Genomic DNA, 23488 nt, shown 5'->3' with positions numbered 1-23488 from the left:
TTAAGCTCAAAAGTTAAATATACATATGCAAACTTTATTCCTCTTATATTTTGAAAATATATTGTAAATTGGTTTACTAAGACACATACAGCTGTTAAAACTGCTGTACCTCCTGCCTCTTCTACTACTGAAGCAATTTTTTCTTTCCCTGTATCTGAGGGATCAATGATAAGCATCCTTAAGTGTCTGAAGGACATAAAAACCCAGAATAGCAAAAAACTGTTTTATGTGGCCCAAGGGGGAGGAAAAATGGAATGAAACTGAGCAAAGGCAGAACTTGGAAAGAAAATGCTAATAAATAGATGTGTCTGCCCATTGAATAATCTTCTAAAGGAGTTCCTTGACATTCTGTAATATGGAGTATTTGAAAATGCAAAAAAAAAAATTTGCTGGAAAAAAAAAAACACACTGATAGGACACATAAAAAAATGAGTGAGCAAATCTTGCTTCCTGATAACTACTTTTTTTGTGAATTCTTCTTCTATTTTCAGGGTAACAATGGATTTTTATATATTTAATTGCTGTATTGTTTTCCTACCACTTCCATCCTCTGTTCACTTTCTTTCTGACATTTTTCACTTTACTGGAATGCACCAGATTTAGAGTTTTTGCGAGGAAAAGTTAAAATGTATTTGTATCCAAACTTAAGCACAGCCTGTCTGGAATTGATTCAGGGCAAGAGTTCAGGATCAGAGATCATGAAAAGTAATATTTAATTATTATTTATTTCACCAAGTATCCCATTCACAGCAAATTTTTTTTTTTTTTTTTTTTTCCCTCCATTGTTAGACTGCATGGATTTAAGCTCAAGGAAGCTGTCACAAGGAAAGGAGTTCATGAATGACACTTATAGCAAAGGTAAGAGATGTTTCTGAGTGGAAAAAGAAGGCAGCTGCTCATCTGGAATTCTCTGTTTTTGCCTCCAGAAAACCTACTCTTCTCTTCTCCTGATGCTCATACACAGAATTACTGATGTTGTATTAAAATGCTGCAAAAGACCTCAAAAATATCACTCCCTGTAAACAGCGAGTAATATCCCAATAAGTAAAAAGCTTGGCACTATTTTGCACAAAAGGAACTCTGTAGTTACAACCAATACTATCGATAAACTACATCATAGTCAGAAAGAGAGAAAATGAATGTCAATATAGTAATAATAAACTATAATTCAAAGTAAAGAGTTCCAGAAGATAACATAAGGTTGGAGAACACATTCTTGCGGTCGTGAGCTTCTTCTTTTCCTTAGCCAATGAGAAAAACTATTTATCACATTTTAGTCAGATCATCTGAGTTCTTCATTTTGGGATACATATCCTTGTTTATATTTATATGAGTTACTTGGATATACCCAAGCTGTGTTTTACCATTTTGTAAGTTCAATTTCCAGTGACCTTTTCTAAAAATACACATAAATTATGCAAATATATGCAGATTTTTGTCCAAAAGATAAAATGAAAAGCTCATTAAAAGGGAAAGATCTGCATGACCAGATTTTAGTCTTACATGAAGGTGCATTCATACCATAAATTTAAAATTAATGATTTTAAACTGCATAGCCACATGCGTAAAAGGCATATTTCTGTATGGAAATGCTACGCACAAATATAAAAGTAGTATTCAGGCACTTCAGCTTTAATAGATCAGTGTGCTTTTTTAAATTGTACATTAAAGGACATAATGCCCAAATAGTTATGTAAAACCCAAAGGATTCACAGGCAACCTGAACAGAATCAATTCACTAAGCTGATAGTAAAATCTAACATGGAACTGAAGTTTTGTCTAATATGTAATTTGGAAGATAAAATTATCATATTTATTGAAATTGTAAGATATAGCAAGTTTGTGTTATTGTCCATGTTTTCACATCTGAATTGAATGATTCTTTCCCAAGCAAGTGCAGAGTGTACAGAAAAATCTCAGTCTGGAATCTTTCTGTGCAATGGTTAATTACTAAAACAGTGAAATATACATGAAAATGTTTGTTTTTGTTTTTCAATATAAAAAGCGGAAATATTATGGATCAAATATAAACAGTAGAACGAGGAAGTACAGGAATAGCAAAAGCACAGAAAGATTCAATGACTTATTTACTCAAGAGCACATAGTAGGTCAGCCTCAAAGAAAACAAAATGCACGCAAGCAGTTTTACAACTATTTCTCTGCATTACAAACCAGCTGTATATATACAATAATTTGAATGCAAAAGCTTAGGATCACAACAGTATTTCACATTTCTCTGGGATGCATTAACTTTGGTTCAGACCTTTCCAACACTGTTATTCTGCTTCTGGTCAGGAAAGATACTCAAAAGTGTCTCCCAAGTGCTCTGAGTTGGCTAACAGCTCTGTAGCTACGCAGAGACAGACGTTAAAAACAGTTGTGATATGGAGGGAGAAATCTGGAGGATGGCTGTACTTGGAAGAACAAGTTAATGTGCTCTGGGGACTAGCTTTAATCACAGCAAGAAAGATAACGCCCACTCAAGTGTGATGAAGCATTCAGCATTTCCCCGACAACAGACAACAGACTGGAGACTTTGTGAAAGGCAGCAGCTGTCCTGCTTGCAGCATTACTACACAAGGGCCAGATTCTCACTGACCAGCTCAGAAGAAATCGGTGCTGACCCAAGACAGCACAGCAAAAATTATTCATGATTGCTGTCCAGCAGAGCCCAATATATCAGCAAAAATGATGAGAAAGAAAAAGCTGACAAATGAAAAAAGAAAACACTAAACATAGGGACTTTCAATCTATTTAACTAATTCAAGGAAAGAAGTGATTTCTCAATGAAAAAGTGAAAAGCAGTCATAATTGTAGAGCTATTGCTCTGGCCCTTCAAAAATAAACTAAACTGTACAAAGACCATTTCATCAGTACTTTAGGAGTTGATGTAGACAAGTTTCTTCTTCTGAAGGACTAAATTTAATGACTAGTATAAGAAAAACTCCCGTAAAATAACACGTTGTATGTTACCACACCAGAACAGGTAATTGTCTGCTATCATCATCTTTGATTAGAAATGAAGAAGGAAAAACAGCTTTTTAGTGTGCAGTGATAAAGATTAAAACAGCAGCAAGCTATGAGCAACTATAAAGGAGTCAAAGTCCAATGTATTTACCAGTTTCTAACAGTTTAACCCAAACAGTGTAGAGCAGTAACAGTAAGAAAACAAACTTCTAAGTGCTGGATTACATAAATAGATATTAGGCTACCCAAATTCCTACAATCTTATCCAAGTTTTATTAATACTGTAATACAGGTAAGTAGGTGCTGGAGTTTGAAGTAGCTAACACAAAAATCAAAACTACTGATGTCTAGAACAGGAGCTCTCTAATGTTAGACTCATTAAAAATAAATAAATAAAGTGAATAAAATTATCACAATCCAATCTCTGAAGTCCCCTGACAAACCTAGAATTGAATGGATACAATTCATTAAAACCTAATTACCAAGAAATCAATAGTGCAATTTAGCCCAAACCAAAACTCATTGTAATGCAATGAACATTTGAAAACCCAGGTCATTATAAACAGGGTTTAAGTGACATTGTATATTACATCGTAGAGTGTCTCTGTACAGCAATTAGCACAGGCTGCCTGACTTTACTCAAAAAGGATATTACTGCATGCAGTCTTAGTAGTAGTGCATCTGTAAACACCCACTCTCAAAGATGCAACATAAAAAGAAACAACCTTGCTAACAATAGTCCAATTAAATCCAATTCAAAAGAAAAATCAACTACCCACAATCCCAAATACACACCTCTCAAAATTCACTTTTGTTATGTGTCTGATGAACTAAACAGGCACACTTTTCTTTTAGCTATATATATGTAAATGCACTGACACCTCTGACAATGAGTAAAAAAAAAGTACAGTCTGGCCTACAATCACAATTTTCAGAATTGATAAAATCTTAATTAAACACAATGGAAGAGTAATTGAAGATTATTTTTCTACTACAGATGCCTATAGAAGTCTCTGAAATCATATACTCTGGCTTCTCATTCTCCAATAATGCTTGGGTATCATTTTAATCCATATAACCTTCCCTCAAAGTAAAAGAACTGATGCATCATTTGAAGCCATGCAATAAATTGTATACATTGTCTTACTCGTCAGTATTTTGAGCAGACAGGTATATCCTCTGGTCAGTCAACTTTACTTCAATTAATGATGACCATTCCCCATTGAAGCTTCATGTGGATCTAAGTAGAGCTACGTGGAACTAAGGCAACTCCATCTCAGCCATGTCATTCTCCTACACTACTGAGTGGAATGGCTATTTTTATTTTCTGAGCCAGAGGTATAAGCATAAGATTCACCATAGGTGAGTCCTTCAAGTATTGGGAATCTGCTCTGCCAGTGTACTTCAGTGGTGCAAATAATAATGTGAGCTGGTTTAGGAATCAGCATGCTGTCCACCATCTAATTCTGTAGGAGAAGAGTAAATTCCCAGAGTTTAATGGGTGGAAAATCTGTGTAATTAAAAAAAAATAAATAAATGAAGGCATTTGTACAGAGGGCATTACAAGTGTATGAATCCTGAAAAATGAAAACAAAACTGAGATTAGCTTACACATAAAAAATGAAAAGAAGAATGGCCTAGGGTGTTAACGAAGAACTCAGGAGACATGGATTCAGTTTCAAAATGTTTCATGACTCAGATGCTGCAGTACACAGAAGTTTATGCTAATGATGCTTTTGGGAGCACTTCTACACAGTGCAGTACGGGGTGAGGATACAAGATCTGTCCCATTAGCACTCCTCAGTCAATCCCAGCTTTGAGTTGTGCTTCATCTGCATGTATGGACAGTCCTGAGAGACTTGGTTTATTAACCCAGGCACAGTGCCACCACACATGCCAATCCCAGTTCTCATCTTGATATGGTCTTCACTATTTGGAGCACCTCTGTATTCCTAGGGCTGTATGCCTCTAATCTTAGAACGAATTCAGATAATAATAGAACCATAGAATAGTTAACGATTGGAAAATACCTCTAAGATCATCTAGTCCAGCTGTCAACCCCTGGCATATTCTGGCCATGCACACAGTCATACTAGTAAAGGTGCACAAGTTGTCTGACATTCATGTACGTTTCTATTAAATTTCACTAACCTAAGTGGTAATGTACACAAACAAAAAAGTAAAAAAATCCCAAACAGGACACCGCAGACCATCACCAATGAAACAAAATCTTTAAAAAAGCTTTATCTAGTCTGTATCCTAAGCATGCTTCATTATCCAGTTAGAGCTGAGAGCTTAAATAACCTCTAATAAGGAGCAATGAGGATCTAAAAATGATGCATGGTGACAATGTGTTAAAAAGGTAACAAAACATTCCTGCTCTAGCTATAATTGCAATGAAAATAGCATATAAACTAATAAGCTAAACATTGAAAGAGAGGACTTACAAGGGCAGAGATAACAAAAACAGTATTAAAGGATAACTCGGTAATGTTACTTAGACTTCATAGAAGGTCAACTCCTTCAATAATTCCTGATAAGTACTTACAAGCAGTTTTTATGGCATTACACCGTCTAAAGCAGCAGAAAGTGTTGTCTTTGAATCAAGAGATACATTTTAGTGGCACACAAGGACTACCAAAATAGATGTTATATCCAGCCAGGCTGGTTTGGTAGCAAGGTTAGAAATGTTTTGCATATATAGGCAAAAGTAAATTGAGAATAACGTCTCTTTCTCTTACATGCAATTAATTTTTATGTATTTTTATTTTTGTATGCATTAAACTGATACCGAGCTGAAGGACCGATGTTGTCCTTGGGCTACCATTCAAGATCATATACACCAGCACAATTTCATTTGAACTGTCATCACGAGATTTCTGGCACTCATCAACTTTTTTCTACCTTGGGTGCCATCTGATCTGCATACAGAAACCAGGCTTGCATTTATCTTTCCAGTGTGGACCAAATACTCGTATCATCAAGATGAAAGCTGAAATTCAAGAGCATTTTACGGATTCAAATTAAAATCTTTCCATTAGTGGAAATAATCAGTATATATGAAGGCCCTACAAGTTTCCTACGGTAACAGAGAACACAGAAACATAAGCCATAAATAGGTCTAGAGGCAGGAGCAACACTGACAGCAGCACGTGTATGGCTTCCCCACTCTCACAGTCTCATGAAAACAGCACGTGCTACACTGGGTAGTTAAGTGAAAAAGCCACATTCCTCTCAGCTCTTCTTCAACTACACACATACATCTTTTTTTCTCAGTGATGTTTGTGTAATTCCCACTGGAGTGACTTCCAGCCATGTATGGTAGCAGCCCGCATTATCATGGTACAAAGAAGTCACTAGATGCATATTAATTTATTTTGATATACAACAAAGTCTGCCTTGTGTTTGAAGAAAATACGTTGTGTGGTTAAGTTGCTAGCTGCAATAAAACTGGTTCCCTGTCGCTCTAAGATCAACACCAAAGGCACAATTTATTTTTTGGTTTTACAGTGTTTGGCTGATATTTTGGAAACAAAATTGCTCACATCTTGCCTGACCATTTCTGCTTAAGAACTTTCCAAGGTAAATTAAAGGAAATACCTGAAGTGTATAAAGACTATTTGGTTTAATTCATCAGGTTCTCTTCCTATCTACAAAACCTACACATGCTGCAATTCAGCACAAGCTAAACTCTAATGAGAAATTCACAATACAAACACAATTTTTAAAATCTCAGTCTATTATTTAAAATATGAAGTAGCCTTTTGTATTTATACAAACAACCATCCCTTAGCCCATACTAACCTCATACAACAATTTCAATTTGAAAGTGAAAAAAAATGTTCCATCTTTCTCCTGAATTCTTGCAGAGAATTTGGAAAAAATGTACAATGGAATGAGTCTAAAACAGTAATAATATGTTTATAATATTAATATATATATATGAAGTATATATGTGAATATAATAATAATAATAATGAATATATAATATGAAGTTAGCTGGAGAATAGGGAGAAGTGCAGAAGCCGTCACTTAAGTTTCAAAATGCTCCCAGGGAAGAGAGCTTTAGTGTTTCCTATGTGGGAAACCAGAGAGAGGAACAGAAACCACGCAGCCCATGCCCCAACAGACAAGGAGCTGACAGAAAAGTACCAGTGAATTCCTAGATCTAAACATAATGCTTATTCATACAAGCTATATCAGACATTAATGCCTAACCTGCAAAATTAATCATGAAAAACGATGAATTAAAAAACAAATAAATAAAACTAACCAGGTAGAATTTAATGAAAACGCTGATTACATTTTGTGAGCTATTAATATACCCGAAGTACATAATTATTCCCAAAATATAATTACAGATACTATATATTTATATATAAGCAAATCTAGAGTGCAAGTAGTGCTAAGGTATTAGTGCTTGAAGAAAAATAATCAGCAGTTCTTTGAGTTTTTTCTTTGATAAAACAATAAGCTCTTCAATCTATCAGCAAGGCTCCACTAGGTTTTTATTTGGAGTTTTGAAATTTCAAGGTTACATTGTACAGGCTAGAAAATTCTGTTTTAACATAAACAGAATTTATTATTTTTAAACAAAACATTAATAAAAAGCTTATTTAGAGACAATCTGATGTTCTTAAATGACTTATTACAGAATAAAAGTTAATAGTGCAAACAGGATTTCAGCCCAGAGCATATCCTTAAAGGATGATTCAATGATAAGCCACAGAATAGAGCAGAAAATAATCGCTCATGTTGCCAAAGGGACCTTGGTAAGAATATGCTTCTCCTGAGGAGTCTTTTAGAAGATGATGCTGGCCACAAGGGATTTCAGCAGAGAACATTTTTTGGCTCAGAGAATACATCTGGATGTGGCTGCACCACTAAAACAGCCAATGCTAGCTCTTCTGCATTGCTTCATTGCACTGATCAAGTTATTCAGAATACCCAGCAGCTGGCAATTACCCAGAGGGTGTTGGGGTTTTGTAAGTACCAGCATATAAGCACACAGCCTTCCTTGGCAAAATGAAGAAATGGAAGCAGAAAAATTCAAAGGGTGCTATTAGATCCAGGCCTGTAACACAAAGGCATACTTTCTGTCTGAACCCAAGGAATTTGCAAGTTTAGATCCTATAACCATCTTTCCTTCCACTCTCTCTCATCCACCTTTTCATTTTCCTTCTGTTTCCTCAGTGTTTCATTTTTTCTCTTTATTTCCACAGGCTTGGACCATTTGCTTCAGACACAATAATTCTTAAGAACAGAGGAGAGACAGTCACTAAAATGACGTTTCATGAAAAACAAAAAGATAATAATATATGTTTAAGTATACTAAATCAGTTTAACATCACATTACAGGATTACTTGAAAACATTTCCTCCGTATTTAAGCAGTGCTTGAAGTGTTTTGGTATGTAACATAATTAGTTATGGTTAAAAAATAACAACAATATGCTTTGGAAAGAAAAGAAATAATGTAGAAAAAAATCTTATCAGAAGAAAATCGTATGACACATAGAGGAACAAAAGATAGACTATAGTTTATAACACTGCCAATTAATACAGCAAGATGTAAAACACTAATACAATCAGACACCGTAAGGTACAGCACAGTGACTAAAACCTCAGTCTTCACAACTCCACAAGATCTCTCTGCAGCAATGGTGCTGTATCTATGTATTACTATTGTTTGAGGATTCATTTTTGGTTAAATTATGAAGATGCTTTCCAATTCAATTGAAACAAAACAAAATCTAATTAAGCCTGATGGCTTCTGCTTTCCAAGGCAGGTATTGTTATATGTGCAATGGTAACTATATGATAATGCCCTCTTTCATCTGAGGACAAAATGTATTTTCATAAAGGTCAGCTTCTGCTAGGAATATATTTTAATTTGCTAGAATTTCGAGGATGACGAACATCTCACTTGGAAAAAAAAAAAGTTAAGAACCACTGTTGACAGCACGTCTCTGTTTCTCATCAGAAAGTGTTTTCTACATTTATTTTAAATTACACATAGATTATCTTTTGAACAAAAAGGAGGAGTTTGATTTTTTTTTAATCTCCGCTTTAAGGCAAGATCCTATCTCTGACTGCTGGCACTCTCCTTAGAGTGCCTTCAGAAAGGGCCATACTTTGAAAAAAATGTTTAAATTATTAAGGTTGAGGTAAGATGGAACATGGGCTACAGTTCAGCCAAGTTCCCAAGAACCAAATGTTAAAGCATCTATTTTGACCCCAAGCTTCACCATGTTCCAAATCCTCAGCAGATTAAATGCCAATTCATTTCTAGTAATCCAATTACCAATTACACTGTTGTCACTCTGGAAATATTTCAGAAATGATTAGCCTTCAAGTTTCTGATAGCAAGTTTAATAATCTCTTTCATATAAAAACTGAAGAGCTGATAGGATTCCTAAATAACTACAATTTGCTAAGCTCATTATTTAAAGTCAAATGATTATCTAATAATAATAATGAACGCATATACTATTCCTCAAAAATGAAAGTCTGTAAGGAAGACTTCTCTGAAAATATGGTACAGAGAATAGCTTATTTTTTCCTTAATTAGCAACCAGCTCTCTCTAAGATTATTCTGCAGCTAATCATCCTGCTGCCAGCAGCAAAACAAAACAGACTCCCCTGAAGTAAGTTTGTCTTGGTAAGATTTCAAGATAACAGATTGTGACATAAACCTCCTCAGGTTCATGCATTTCCACTGTTATGCCATTTTAAATAAACACTTCTGTTAAAATGTTTATCCACTAAACATACAAAGAACATTTTCATTGCAAACACTGTTTTTAAATAAATGAAGGAGATGGCAGTATATGCACTAGAATCCCAGAATCTACAATTTCTTGATATTAAAAGTAAGCATCCAAAAACTTCTGAATGGCTGAAAAAGGCTCTGTCCTCTGCTATAATGAAGTGCCTTTGAGTTCTGGATAGCTACTAGTACTCCTAGTGAATAGTTTTCCCACTTCTAAAGAAAACAAAACAGTATGTGCACATCACAGCTTAAAACTCCACCTAAAACTCTACTAACGCCTACTCATTACCTATAATTCACTCATTGAGTCATTCTCTCCCTGAAAACTAGAAATAATATCATATACACTTGCAATATTATTTTCACACCTGTGATGAGAGAAGCTTGTTGTTTTCACACTCTGAAGAAACCACCAACTGTCAAGACCCTGGAGCCAGCACTTTACTAGTCACAACTGATTCCTACTGGCAACAATCACCAGAAAAATGAACAATGAAACAGATGTCTCTGAATGCACTGAGACACAGATCCTAACATTCTTATTCTCACAGATGCCTTTAAAAATTGCAACCTCACCCACGGGTTGCTCAAGAACAGCCCTGTTCAGCTACTGTCTGTTTCTGTGAGATTCTTGAACTGACACAAATGTTCATACAGTTTTTTTTAGATTTTTTTGGTGGTTTTTTTGTTGTTGTTGTTGGTTTTTTTGTTTGTTGCTTTACTATCTGCATTCCTAAGCATTTCATGTAATCTTCTATGATAGCAAGTTCATCTACAGCATCACACTTATAAGCTTTATTTCAATATATACTTTTCTACATTAAAGTAAACATTAGTTTCTCCAATTGTTTGTTTAAAAAGTCAGGTGTCAGGAGTACCCTGAGAGAAAGTTTAGTGTGAGAACGTGTTTCTTATCTGAGGAAAAATTAATACCATCTAGGTGGGGCTGAGGGCTGAAGTGAAAAGCTTAAAACTTACTTTATAGTCAATGAAGACAGACAAGCTTTCAGGTAATAATTCAGAGATACAAAATATGATCTCTAAAATTGGCTGAATGCTTCCTATTCCGCTTCTAGGATCTAGAAGTATGGCTTAGGTGTTTTGAGACTCACAGATAAAGCTCAACAGTTGAGAATGAGACCTAGGGAGCATTTTAACAAAACAAAGAGATGTTCAGAACTAACTAGCTAATACGAAGGGAAGAAAAATCTGCAATCCCTATCTGTCTTCCTGTGTGGCTTGCCTATCTGCCCAGTACAAATGCTGAGTCTAGAATCCCCAGAAGGCAAAGGAAGGCATTAGTGCCAATCACTTTTCTTACCAGGTTTATAGCCCCACATAAGCAGCTCTCCGGATCTTGGATTTTGAAGTGACCATCATATCTAGAATCATTACTAAGATAACTGCTGCAGATGTTCAGTTTGCTGAAATTCTTAATTATTGGATGACAGAATGGAAAAGAATGAACCAAACAAACCCAGAAAACAAAAAGGGCAAAACAAAACAGAGAAAATGGCCTTGCTATACATATTTAATGAATCAGTAAAAATATCCTGCACAAAGGCTTAGAGAGTTAACTGAAAATGTGTGTATGATAAATGGATATAATACTGTCTATGTAATGGGCTTCCTATTTAAATTTTGCGAGGATTTAATCAGTTGGGCACAGCTGTGCAAGATGCACCATAAACTATGTTGAAAAATATGTAGACATGTACATTTATCTGCTACAAATTAAGCTCACTTAGAGGTGGTCTTAATGGACCATGTAGCAATCATTACAAGCATAAATTTTAAACTGTCTGTTTCCAGTGAATTTGCTTTGAAAAAAAATTAACGCTCATCCTTAGTGGAGCACAGTAATAAATGGAAGTACCCTTAATCTGTTAAGCACTAATAACCTAGCAATTATTCATTATGAACCCCATGCTGTATAATGTATGTCTGTTTCACTTTTATTAGTGATTCTTTACTTAATCTGTAAAGGTATAATTTTTATTCCAACAAACACCTGGTAATAACATGACGTTTTAAGTGATACGCCATTACATTTACAGAATGACCTGCCTGCTTGGTTTACTATGAGACATTTGTACAGTACAGGACTGCTAAGGATAATAATAGAATAGAATGATTTATGAGTTTCAGATTTTGCACTTCTACAAAAGGCAGCAACACCCACCTTAGAGATCAAAAAGCTATGACTTGATTACAGTGCGACATATAAATAACCTATACATTATTTAACACAGGAAATGAGTAACACTGCAATCAAAGTGAATCAGTGACCCAATTGGCACAGTCTAGGAGGTAGCAGCAGTTATATGTTCGCCTGCTGCAGTAGTCACTTGAATGCAGTGGTATGCTGGTGTATCCCATACTGGACTATCACCGGTTTTCCAGAGATGAAAAAGGGAGATCTCCCCCATTCACTGAAGGGCCTTTTCTCCCCAGAGACAGCAGTGTTGCCCAGAGTAAAAATTTTTAAACCACAAAGGAGGAAATCCGTGTATTTGAGTAACTTCTGCTGGCTTACTTTTCTGCCCTCCACCAGTTAGAAAGGACATTATGCACTCTAAGAGAGCAGGTGAACCCATCAAGCTTTTTCTGTAAAATACAAAGAAACTTGGAAGTTACAAATCAAGTGCTCAAAGCAGCAACAGGGTAAGTTATTGTTGTGGATAACTGACCTGTCTCAGCCCCATTCACAGCTATAGAAATTTTGCCATTCAGCACCTTCAAGAACACTTCCTTTCAACCTCAGTTTTCAGGAACATTACATAACATTATATTTATTTTAGGTGGAGCAAATAAAGCTATATAATAGGGTAACTAATCCTTTTCTTCACAGAAAGTTGTTTGCTAGTTTCTTTGCCAATTTAACTGTTCGAATCACAGCTTTCCAACACCCGTCTCTGCTTTGCCTTTAATGTATTTGCCAAATTCTCCATCCAGCTTTAATCCAAATTCAAGAGGACAAACTTTGACATTTTCTGCTATTGCCTTCTGAGAAGCAAGGAGCTGCTAGCTCTCTGCACCTAAATTATTCCCTCACTGGTACTCCTAGCAAGAGAAGCAATCTGACTATAATACAAAAAGAAAGGAACCAGAAATGGTAATGCACGAGGCATAGTTCTACACAGTGGAAAGCATGCTTCAGTTAAAATGAAAATGAGAAGCTGAAGAGACAAATGTGTACAAAAAAAAAAAAAAAAAAAAAAAAAAAAAAAAAAAAAAAAAAAAAGGAAGGAAAGAAAACCGACTACATGAGAGCTATTACACATATTGTATGTATAACTAATACTTTAAGTTCAGTGGCTGATTCAGAGACACTGTCACATCAGATTCTCTATATTGCTCTGAAGGATCCTTGTGCTGAAATGTCAGCTGGTGAAATCACCTAAAGGCAAAAAGAAAATTGCCCTAACATTATGCATAGCAATTCTATTGCTCAGTGCTCTGTAGTCCTGTTTCCTAAGAATAGATATTTCAAAAGGAACCTCTTCTTCAGTATGAGCCAGAGGCAGCAGGATTTTACCCTAAAAGTGGCTATTATGCTTTGTAGAAACATTGAGGAATATTAAATATTCCTGTACTTGATTGAGCAAAATTCAGAAGGATAATGGTATCAACTGAGTGTCTAGCTTAATCGTTGATGTCTAGCTTAAAAGTAAATATTTTCAAATTAAGGTAACTCTGAAAAGTAAGAGGCCACTAAAGAAAAGAAATTCTTGGATAATCCCCTTTTTGTTAATGTAGGTTAGTAGGTGTTTCTGAGGTCACTATTTCTCATTCCAAACTGGCATCTAGCCATCTAGCCATTTAACTAGAGGCCTGTGCGACCTGCTGTAGGGAACCTGCTTTGGCAGGGGGGTTGGACTCGATGATCTCTGGAGGTCCCTTCCAACCCCTACAATTCTGTGATTCTATGCCTTGCAATCATAGACTCATAGAATGGTTTGGGTTGGAGGGGACCTTTAAGATTATCTACTTCCAACCCTCCTGCTATGGGCAGGGACACCTCCCTCTAGACCAGGCTGCTCAGGGCCCCATCCAGCCTGGCCTTGAATGCCTCCATGGAGGGCACATCCACAGCCTCCTGTGGGCAACCTGTTCCAGTGTCTCACTACCCTCACTTTTAAGAATTCCTAATATCTAGTCTAAATCTAACCTCTTCCAATTTAAAACTGTTTCCTCTTGTCCTGTCACTATATGCCCTTATATAAAGTCCCACCCCAAATTTCCTGCAGGCCCCCTTCAGATGTTGGAAGGCTACTATAAAGCCTGCCCAGAGCCTTCTCTTCTCCAGGCTGAAGAGCCCCAGCACTCTCAGCCTGTCCTTGCAGGAGAGACGCTCCAGCCCTCTGATCATCTTCATGGCCCTCTGGACTCCTTCCAACAGCTCCATGTCCTTGTGTTGGGGGCCCCAGAACTGGATACAGTACAATGACACTGTGCAGATCTGAATTTCCCTTGAATTCAGTTTCCTGTGCTCTGCTGCTCCACCTTTCTCTATAGTCTTTTTTTTTCCACGCCTCAATCCATATCCTGTCTTCTATCATTGATGTAAGCTGTATTGCTTTAGACACCACATAATAACTAAAAGGGAAGCAGGAGACTGGATGCTATAGATGTCACAGAAAAAAAAAAACAACAATGGAATTATATATTATGATATGATATAAAACAAAACACAGAGAAGCCATAAAAAAGAAAGCTAAAATACACCAATGTATTTTATCTTGACTTCACTTAAATTATTATCAGAAATACCGAGCTGCTAAAAATACCACATGCTATCTCCTTTGTCCAGTAGCAGCATGTTTTCTTAACTGCTCATTTAAAACACTGGTCATACTCCACCTCATGCCAATTGGGGATACCACCTTTTTATAGACATCACTCAAGTCTGTGATTTCTCAATACCACAGATCTCATCCTGAATCCATAACATACTGTCCCTCACTGACGCCTAAATGTGGAAACCAGATTAGGAACTGGGGATCTGTGTTGCCATTTACTGTTGCAATGAAACAGAGAAACATTGTTGTCATAATACTCTTGAGTATAATTATGTCTACAAATTCCCAATTTGTGGACATACGTGCGCCGCTTACAATGAGTTCTTAATAACTAAGAATCATAAATATAATATAATATAATAAAACACTAGTGCATGAACACAATGTACAGATATTAAAACCAATTATATTGCATTTTCTTGGCTAAATTAATTCATACTTTACAGTCATAACATTAGAATACTATATATTTCATTACTAAAATTTTATAATGGCTAGAAATTATATTCTTAGGCAGCCCTTCCTTCTGAGTACTCATGTATATGTCTGTATAAATACATGTGTTATATTGCAAATGAGAAACTTAATTTAAAAAACTTAAAAATGAAATAACTTAAAAAATTTCGTGATTCCCTGGCAAAAAGGTATAAGCACTCTATAAAATAAAGGAAATAGAGTGATTTTGAGCTGTTATATAATCAATTTAAACTTTTTTTGTTAAATCTGATCAGAATATAAATCATCTAAATTTGGCACAGATTATATTTTATCAGATTAAGAGTAAAATATAATCCAGTCTATCATAAGTTGCATTGCTACCTCAGTAGATGGAGCAGCACATCTCCATCTCTTAAGAGGACAACTGATGTCCCAGACAACTAGAAAAATTATAATATATACACATATAGCATATTTTTTTTTGCAGTAAAAAATAAAAGATTGCAGAAATTAGCTGTGCCAGAATCAAGAATGACATCAGCCAGTATTTCACGTCTGATTGGAATTGTGTTCCTAGGTGTTTGCTTGTAACAGACACGCTTCCAAGTGAAGAACTATCGTTCTCTAAAAATAAACCCGCTTTCACTAAATTTAAAAGTTTCCTGTGGAGTATTGTCTACAGTTTTATTGTGGTAGACAAATAGAAAGAACAACTACAGTGATATCATACAGTGTTAAATAAATAAAATAGAAAAAGATCCTGTTTCAGTTTTGTATGACTTCATTCATTCAAAGCCATCACCTAACTAGGTAAAGGTTTCAGGGCTGCACTTTGTGAACAACTGCATACATTCCTAGGACACCATTGTAGACAAAGCACTTTCTCTGGAATAGGAAGAAATGAATTAAGATCAGTCTTTGGGTAGTGCAACAAAGATAGCATCCCTTCACCAAGACACTGCAGTTCAACTGCCAAACTGGTGCTGAACTACTGCTCCCAGCTAACAAAGCTGTCCAAGTTTAAGGACACCAGTCAGGCCTCTCATCTTCTTCTTTTTTCCCCTAGTATTACATATATATATATGTAAAATTATTTTTTTTAACTAAACTGTGCCTGAACTAAAGAGCATTCTGCTATTGCTTCCAAACCAAAGTTAGCAAATGCTAACTTAGCTTCCAAAATCATTATTTCATATCTGAAAGCATCAGCTATTCCTAAAAAAGATCCATATCATAACAGTTCTCAGGAAAACAGTACAGTTCAGTGCCTTTCAGAAGGAGATTGGTCCAAATTGCTACAATATGATGAAATGGTTGCCTACTTAAAAGGTCTAGCAGTTTCATTTAGAGTTGTACTCAGGCAAAGTGATCATTTCTAAATGAAAATAATTTAAACAAGGCTGATGATAGCACTATTTCATGGCAGAAATGTCAAGTAAAGAAAGCAGTAAGAACATGACATTAAAGCCTTAGCTCTTCATAAAACCAAGCAAGACTGCCAGTTACATCTTCTACACCTTTATTGCTGTTGTAGACATCAGGATTTCCCAGTTGCATATTATTTCTAGAACACATACCTTTTATACTGTGCACTCCCCTAGTCCAAAGTTAAGTCCTGTAAATGAAGTCATGCAGACATAAAATAAACCAGCTGAGGTTTGGCACATTTCTGAGGACCCAAAACATCTCTTCATCTATCTGACACAACCCCAATGTTCAGTGTTACTTTGCCTAATATACTCAAGACTGCATAATCCTTGATCACCTCATACCATCAGTTTAAACATCCTTGATACAACATGATTCTTCCTTTAGTGAATATAAACAATGAGATATAATAATAAATATCAGGTCAGTAAAGTTTTATAAATGAAGAGTGCACAGTTGCAAAGAAACTGTTCTCAAAACCACCTCTAGCTGAAGTTTGTTCATTTACTTCTTGGTATCCCTCATCACAACTCAGAATACTTAAAAACTGTCAGAACAAAATGGATTTTAGTTTTTATGTTCTACAGAAGGCCATTAGGACTACCACATCTGTTCATGCCTCTGTAGTAAATCAAAGAAAAACACTTTTCTTCTCTTTCAAGAACTTAATGTTTTCTAATTTTGTTTGTGTTACATTATTTCTCATGACTTCTTTAAATCTTAACGTTTTTTTTACTAATAATTTGAGAAGAGTAGTATAAAAAATTTGTGTAACAATTAGGAAAGGAACTGCTCCGTTAGCTCTTGGCAAGTTGTTTGTGGCAATATGACAGCGGAGTACTGAACACAGCTACCTGAATAGTTCCAGACTTTTTTCCTACTGCATACTTACCAAGTCAGATCATTTACAACTTGCCCAGTGGCATATTGATCTACTAACCAAGAGGCTATTCTAACTCAATCTGCAGATAGCAAAGATCAATATAAACTGTGGAAAAGATGAGGTAAGAAAGACCCAGTTGAGGTAAACAATGTGAGCAAGGATGAACTGTACAAGTAAAAACAATCTCTAATAATTTTATTTTCCCTACGTAGGTGGGAGTAACAGCAAATAACAGTTTCTGTCACAAGAAGGATTACTTACACTTTTAGATAGACTTTAGTTAGACTTACTAGCTTCATTTTTAATACAGATAACACAGTTCATACTGAGGAAATAGTAGAAGAAGCAATAACCCTTAATGTGAGTATTCAAACACAGCATTCCAAAATTGCACGTTGGAAATTTTGCCAGGGTTCATCGCAGTTTGGTAAATACAAAAAATTTTTTATAGATGCTTAGAATTTTCACTAGAAACAAGTTCATGCTTTGTAAAGTTGATTCTCATGTAAAGAATAAGTTTTCATACAAATTGCACTTCTGAGAGTGATGGCAATTTAACAGCAAGTTAGTAATGATAATGTCTATTTAAATGTTGCCAGCACTACTAGCTTCAGCATTTAGAAAAACACCAGCAACTGATTACTGCAGTTAAATTAAACCTGATATACACAACCACAAATCTTCCTTCTAAGAAGCTCTAAGCAAACTCAGATCTAGTTAACGTCACACACTTTGAAAACTAGATGTTTCTGACTAGGTCAGAAATCCTACATGATGTGCCACCGATGCAATTCATCATCCAGCATTTTGATGCTTGCAGTGAGATTAATAGAAGAAAATTTTCTGTACCACAGCCATGAAAATACCACAGAACTACCAAACTTACACTGCCTATAGTGTCTTTAGAAGTGGGGGAAAAAAAAAGTCTTGTGAAAAACACGGAACCATCCAGAGAATCAGAAACAGAGGGAAATCAGTCAGAGAAAAGTTACTGGGATAAAAAGAGCAGGGAATGAGCAAGTAGGAGATGGATTAGGAGAGGAGCTGTCTACAAAGAATCACTTTTACAAAACCTTGGAATATCTAAAACATGGATATAAATGACTCTACCACTGAATTCTTGAGATTCTAAGTTTTAATGCCGATAACTATCTTCATGTGTGTGAAAATATTGCAATAATGAATAATATATGTGCAGGATGAATAAATTATATGCATTATGAAAAAGAGATACAAAATATTTTTTAGATCATATGTTCGTTATCCACTGTTCAAAAAGAGCTTTGAAAACAAGCTTTTGTCAGAAGAAATTCACTAAGAACCAGAGTGAAATTAACTAGGTTCCAGATACTGCCAAAAGATTTGGAAGTTAAAAAAAAATTAGATACATATGCATGCTTTTTAACTTGGAATCTGTACAACATATGAAAGGTAGATAGTAAAAACAGAAGTCCATAATGAGTTTAGTGCAGTCCTGATAGCAAACAACATGCAAGCACTGATTCTCTTTACTGATAATGTTTATCTTTAAAAGAAAATCCATTCCTTTACAACTGCTTTACAGCAGCTACAGCAATATGCATAAATGTAGCAATTCCTGTTACATAAATCATAGGTACACTTAAAGAATTCTTACCATTAAAAGTGCACTCTGACTTTCCACAGAAATTTTAAACAAACTTGGACATAAACAATGAAGTTGCATTTGAGGGAATGATGACTTCATATGTTACTGCTAACCACCTCACTACATAAAATATTAACCCATTTAGGTAATACATTAACAAACTGGACCTCCTCACGAAGAATTTAAACTTCTGTTAATTATAAATTAGCTTTTTTCATAAATATTGTTCAATAGAAAAGGTTTAAAATACTTGTTTATATGTGATTTAGTTTGTGAGATCTCTTAACTTTCAGTAGTTCAATGGTACCACATGCAAATTTCACTCAGCTTCTCCTACATTTGCTGCAAATGGCCAATTTTCCCCAAAACAAATTGAGAACAATAAAATAACAAATAAAATAAAATGAGGACAGTAACTCACCCTGCTTAATTTCTTATTCATATTTTCACCTGTTGATGTATTATCCGCACCCTCATTCATGCTGCCTGCTCTTTTTTTTTTTTTTATCTGTAAGAAGGTTTTTATACACATTTGGCAGTGGACTAATGTCAACAGCCATTTGGAAGCAGACAAGGTAATAGCCTACTGCCAGTGCCTGAGTTCTGGCAGGACTTCAAATCACAACAGTGAGACACTTTTTCAGCATCCTGATCTTAAAATAAAAAGATAAAGATAACACAGTAAGCCTAAGTCATACAAATATGAAAATCCCTCTTGTGTTTGTCTCTCTTCTCAAGCACAAATATCAGGAAACCAATGGAGAATTGTTTTCAGAATCAAAGAACAGTCCATGATATAACTGTTACAACCTCTTGGAACAACACAACCACTCTTACTAACAATGTATTACATAATGCTTATCAACGTAAACATAAGTACTAACTTATCTGCAATACTTAAGCCACTAATTTCAACACAAGATGGTCATTTATTACAGAAAATTAACTTTTTTATTGAATTGCTTTATTTTTAGCTTTGAGCTGAATTCAGGGAAGTCCACAAAGAGATAAATATATTTTAGATATCTTTTCTGAGATAAAGACAAGAATGGAGAAGCTACATCTATTTTTGAGTTGCATGCAAAAATTCTACCAAGTAAAAAGATGAAGCAATGACAAAGGGGATTTGTTTCAAATATACCTAGTACAACAATTCTGAAGATTCTAGCAAGGCCTGCCTTTGAAACTTCTTTTGATTATTATTATTATATCTGCGTGGAGGACTGCTGCATTGATATGGTCTGTAAAGCATTGCCAGTTAGTTACACCTTCTCAAAAATTAATTACTGTATTTTTGTAATGGCTCCCCCTGATTTTGGGTGCTGAAGCATGAATTCTTCTGAACGTATATTCTACTCCTGGAGCACAATATGAAAAGCTCTCATATAATACAAACACACACAATAAAAAAAAAATTAAAAAAAAATTAAAAAAATTAAAAAAATTAAAAAAAAACACCAAAAAAGTAGATCTCCAATATAGAACACTCTTATAAAGAGTACTCTGCTCTGTCGCTACCATGCACATGACATAATAAAGAGAAAGATAGCCTGGCAATATTTGCTCCCTGCTGCACGTGTAAGAGGAAAGAGCAACACCGAGGTTAAGGCTGAGGGCAAGTCAAGACGACCAACCATGGGCCATCACTCCAGCAGCACGCGGCCAGTTGGCACTGACACTTCTCAGGCCCTGTGGCTCCTTCCATGAAATGATGCCATATGGCTCTAAGGGAAATTCACTGCTCCTTTTTGCTGCGTAAGCAGGGACACCACTGAGCATACTGTCCCCACCACCTCTGAACCAGTCTGTCCCATAGAATATTTTTGTAAAGTACTATGATGTAATTAAAAACCATTAAATCTCAGTCTACAGATAGTAAAAGCAGAATGCTAAATATTACTGTTATTTATATTCTGTAGTAAAGGTATACAATCATTTTATTTGGCAACTGATCTAATCTAGTTCAGAATATGAACAGAAAGCAAAAAGTAAACAATAGAAACATAAAAGTTAAGCAGATGATACTTTTTTTTTTTTTTTTTTTTTTAGTGTGGTGGTTAAATCTCAAAATGAAGAAGAAAAATCTGAACTTTCAGAATTATTTTCTGGATCCTCAAAAAGAGACGTTTGCATTTTCTCAGGTGTTCCATACATTACAAAAGTTACTCTGAAAGTAATGCCTCCTAATGATTTCCATGAAAACTACAATTGATACGAAGAGTACAATAACACTGTTTGATAGAGCAAACACTCTGGAACAAAATGGCATTTTTCTACAAAGCCACCAGCATTAACTACACATTTTTGTCAGCCATGAACAAGACCCCACGTCACACTCATGTGACTGTCCGGAACGTGACTTGTCTTTCATGGTGCTGTTACTGCTGAAATGCATCATTCACAACCACACTGTGCTCACATCCACTGTTTCATCTCCACAAATGTTCAGCAAGCATCAGTGAATGGCAGTGGGTGCCATTTTGTCTCACACTGAGGAAATCAACAACACACCTTTGCTTCATCTGCACTTCCATATCAGACACCATTTGATAAGACTGCCCCTCTGCTGCCATTTATCACCCAGGAACAACATGTAAGGGTACACCGGCAGTAAGGTATTAAACCTCTCCTGCCACATCTTAGGTTGTGGGCTGACATAATAAAATAGGAGGCATTACTTTTGGAGCAGCTCTAGTAGATCAATTTTTAATTCAAGAAGTAACTTTGAATTTTATGATAAAAATCTTTATAAAATACTGCATGAAAAGGTCAGTGTTTCACTACAGCTGAAATGGTTTGACAAGCTCAGCCTGTAGTCAAAATCAGAGAATTTCATCCCACTGAAATAATATTCTAAAAAAAACAAAAAAAAAAAAACAAAAAAAAAACAAAACAAAACACTGTTGATAAAAACAATTTCTCATGTGTATACACAGTACCTTAAGTAGCTGATGCTACCAGAAACAGAATGGATACCAGTGTCCTCTGCACAACCTAAATTTGAAAGAACGATTCACGCTCTTAACTATGATCATAAGATATAATTGCATTCCCACTATCAGAATATGGTACCCATCCCACCATCGTCTGCATAGGCATGCAAAGTCTTCTAAATCCGATATGAAGCACTGTTAAACAGTATTAACTCACTTGCATTTAGGCACAAACATGGCATATAACTGTAATTTGGATGACATATGAATACAGCCCTAGGAACCAAAACAAAGTACCAGTGGGAACTGCGATAAATAAAAATATCTGAATATATACATATAAATATATATATATAATATAATAAATACATAATTATTAATAATAATATAATATATAATATAAAATATGATATAAATATAAGTATAATGTAAATATAATAATTATAATAATAAATATAATAAATATATAATAAAATATATAATAATATATATATAAAAAATGAAGACAAGAGTTTGGATATGCAAAGAAAGTGAGCAGTAACACACTAGGGAGTTGCTTATTTGCACAGGGACAGCGTACTGCAGAGTGCCTCTTAAACAGCTACACCCATCTGTGAGCAACAAGAGGGTGCACAGTGATGCTACAGTGGAAGGAATCTGTAGCACCAGGAAAACCGAGCTACAAACACAGATTATGGCAACCATCTGAAGTGGTCTGCGCTTTATTTCTGAGCATCATATATTAAGAATTAATGAATGTGTGAATTTTGAGGGGCTTTAAAATGGTTTGGGAAGATATGAAACTGTGCAGAGGTTTTATGCTATAACTGTACATCTGGCACCTTCTTTGGCATTTAAGGCTCATTAAATTCTGAATCTTGTGTTATCTGCCCTTAGCTTAAAATAGTTTTGTGTGAACCTTTCATCTCTAACTTCCTCTTTAACAGAAGTTGTTTCTGTCAGTCTCTTAGCCCCTCCTATCCTCTTTACCACATCATCTCCTCAGCAACAGCAGAGGCTCAGGTTATACCTCTGTCCTCCAGGATTTGACTTCCTTCACGTTCACTTATAGGAAAAAGAACTAAACAGTTTCAGTTTACGTAGGACCAAATCTTCTATGAGCAAAGAATAAAGACATTCCAAAATATCTGTTAAAAATATATATATATATTTTCCCAGTTAAATTAAATTCTAAGTAATTTTTTCAAACTAAGTTTAGTCGAGTTTTATTATACGTAGAAGACTCTAACAGTAATATTTTCTATACAGATAGTCTAAGAATTGCCCATACATTTTCTTTTCTTCTATAAAAATGCATTTTAAGAGCACTGAAGACGCTGACATAACACAATCCAGTAAGTCTCAAGTTGCTGTGACATGAAAGGTTTCTCGTTATAAATCAAAAGACTCACCACAATAGCAGTGTTACATCCCCAAAGAAATGCACGTTTAATTTAAAGCAACTGCTTCAGATTAATAAAACACGACCAGAAGTCAGACGTTTTTACTGAAATCAAGAAATATCACATTACCGCTTTCCGATTTCAATAACTGTTTGAAGTTACTGGGGAAAAAAAAAAGACTCATTACAGGTTGGCAGTGCAGATCTTATGACAAATTTCTTCCCCGCTGTAAAGGC

General features: G+C 35.3%; 1 long non-coding RNA gene across 1 annotated transcript in view; it reads right to left on the bottom strand.

Annotated features, from left to right (window-relative positions):
* The window catches only part of LOC122183336, an 85674-nt gene that overhangs the window by 41161 nt on the left and 21025 nt on the right, over positions 1-23488 (bottom strand). The gene's annotated exons all lie outside the window — the stretch shown is intronic.

Source organism: Lagopus leucura, unplaced genomic scaffold (assembly GCF_019238085.1).
Source record: "Lagopus leucura isolate 7727_CA_CO unplaced genomic scaffold, USGS_WTPT01 Super-Scaffold_100017, whole genome shotgun sequence".
Taxonomy (NCBI): Eukaryota; Metazoa; Chordata; class Aves; order Galliformes; family Phasianidae; genus Lagopus; species Lagopus leucura.
The sequence above is the reverse complement of the archived record's forward strand: the minus strand, read 5'-3'. Positions and strand labels throughout refer to the sequence as shown.